Genomic DNA, 2,529 nt, shown 5'->3' with positions numbered 1-2,529 from the left:
ATGGTGCTAGTTGTTCAACTTTTGACTTCCATTTATTAGTGTCAAAATCAAAACCAAAGTGAGTTAAACATGTTTGTAAAGGATCATCACTAAGGTTTGAAAGAAAAGTGTCATCAACTATTGTTTCAATTAAATCCATATCAACAATTCCATCATCTGCACTGTGAGATTGTTTGGCAATGTTGAAGATGTTCAACTCCATAGTCATGTTGCCGAAAGACAATTGCATATTTTCAGTCCTGCATTGAATGTGAGCATCCGCAGTTGCCAAGAAAGGTCGGCCTAGAATAATGGGGATGTGCTTCCTTGAATCCTGTATTGGTTGAGTGTCAATTACAATGAAATCAACAGGAAAATAAAATGTGTCTACCTGAATAAGCACGTCCTCCACAATACCACGAGGTATTTTCGTGGACTGATCTGCAAGCTGTAACACCACTGGAGTTGGGTGTAATTCTCCAAGTCCAAGTTTCACAAACACTGAATAAGGTAACAGATTTACACTAGCTCCTAAATCCAATAAAGCATTCTCAATTGTGTGGTTCCCTATGCTACATGAGATAGTGGGGGAGCCTGGGTCTTTGCATTTTAAAGGAATTTTATGTTGGAGTATAGAACTAACTTTTTTTGTTAAAAATGCCTTCTTTTGAACATGCATATTTCTCTTTTTAGTACAAAGGTCTTTAAGAAACTTGGCATAAGATGGAACTTGCTTAATAGCATCAAGTAAAGGGATGTTAACACTTACCTGTTTGAAGATTTCAAGAATCTCACCTGTGGATTTTCCCTTTTTTCCTTTCGCTAACCTTTGAGGAAATGGAGCTTTCGAAATGTATTCTCATGGGTTGGTTTCTTCTTTCTCCTCCGGTGATGATTCCTCAACATTCACAGGTACAATTTGATTTTCTTTTGTCACCGGCATCTCCACTTTATTGTCGACTTCTTTTCCTTTTCGCAAGGTCATTACTGCTTTGACTTCTCCATGCTGCTATGGTGAACTGGTACTTGCTTCATGCACTCCTTTAGGGTTAGGCATTGGTTGACTTGGAAACTTACCTTTCTCAACGGTCATTGCCAAGGTTTGAACTGAAGAAGTAAGTTGTCCCACCATCTTCTCGAGGCTTGAAACTTATTGGGCTTGTGAGTTAAAGCCCGCTCTCAACTCATTTCGTAGTCCATTAATGGTGCGGTTCTGTTGCTCAATCGTAGAGTGAGTAAGATTCTTGAGATTCTGGAATGAATACTCCCATGGTCTGGGTTGAGAGTAGTTCTGGTTCTGATTGTATGGTCTAAATGGGGGCTGAGAGGCTTGAGGAATTTGCGGAATTGGTTGCATTGGTGGAGCTGGAGCTGCTGGTCCATTCTGTTGGAATCCTTGAGACCATGAAAAATTGGGGTGGTCTCTCCATCCAGGGTTATATGTGTTGGAGTATGGGTTGTAATTCGATGGTTTTCTCATTACACCTATGGCATTGGCTTGATCTGAGTATGAGTCATGGTCATGTGGCTCTGTTGATTTAGCAGTCGATAACGATGCTATTTGTCGAGAGAGACCTTCAATTATCGCTTTGACTTCTTTAATTTCTGAACTTGACTCGCCAATGTGAACCTCATTTACTCCCTTAATTCTTCTTGTATTCCTGAGTGATCGACTCCGTTGTTGGGAATTATCCGCTTGTCGCTGGAAGAATTCCCAAATCTCTGATGCACTTTTTGACATTAGCTCTCCTCCACTTGTTGCCATTAGCCATTCTTGCATATTCGGCAATAATCCCTCCAAAAAGTATTGACATTGGTGCCATTTTTCGTACCCATGATGTGGACACTTCAAGAGTAGCCCATTGAATCGCTCCCATGTTTCAAAAAACTACTCGTCCTCTCTCTGGGTAAACTCCGAGATTTCCCTGCGAATAGCGTTGGTTTTATGCACTGGGAAATATTTATTCAAAAATTTTGTTACCATTTGTTCCCATGATGAAATGATATTAGCAGGTAAAGTATTTAACCATGAATGAGCTCTATCCTTTAAAGAAAATGGGAATAATCTGAGTTTAACATCATCGTCTGAAAAATTTTCATATTTAAAAGTTTGACAAATTGCATGAAAATTATTCAGATGATTATATGGATCCTCATTTTCTAGGCCATAAAATGTTGGTAGACAATTTAGCACACTGGGTTTTAATTCAAAACTCCTAGCAGCTACATTTGGGTATCTTATACATGATGTGCTCAAATTTGCTAAAGGACTGAAATAATCCTTAAATGGCCTCTCCTGTGGTTGCAAATCCATTTTATTTTTTACTTGTTTGTGTGTGCGAAGTGTTTTTTCTAATTCAAAGTCTATATGTTCAAGATTAGGAAATAATGACCTACGACCATGCATGCAAACCAAATAAAATAAAAATAAAGATGAGAACAAAACAAATAAAAATAAAGAAGAGGGAGAAATTACGATACTAACCTTATTGCGCTATTACAACCTTTCTATAAAAATACACAAAAATAAATACGTGATATAAATTAACT

The 2,529-nt window shown here is 38.0% G+C and overlaps 1 non-coding gene across 1 annotated transcript; it reads left to right on the top strand.

Moving 5' to 3' along the window:
• The first annotated feature begins 1,808 nt into the window (after positions 1-1,808).
• LOC112100475 lies at positions 1,809-1,912 on the top strand. The gene has a single exon (XR_002906845.1). It is a non-coding gene; the product is annotated as a small nucleolar RNA R71 (small nucleolar RNA).
• Positions 1,913-2,529: the final 617 nt, after the last annotated feature.

This window comes from Citrus clementina, unplaced genomic scaffold (genome assembly GCF_000493195.1).
Source record: "Citrus clementina cultivar Clemenules unplaced genomic scaffold, Citrus_clementina_v1.0 scaffold_3, whole genome shotgun sequence".
Classification (NCBI taxonomy): domain Eukaryota; kingdom Viridiplantae; phylum Streptophyta; class Magnoliopsida; order Sapindales; family Rutaceae; genus Citrus; species Citrus x clementina.
Note: the sequence above shows the minus strand (reverse complement) of the source record. Positions and strands in the feature narration are given on the sequence as shown.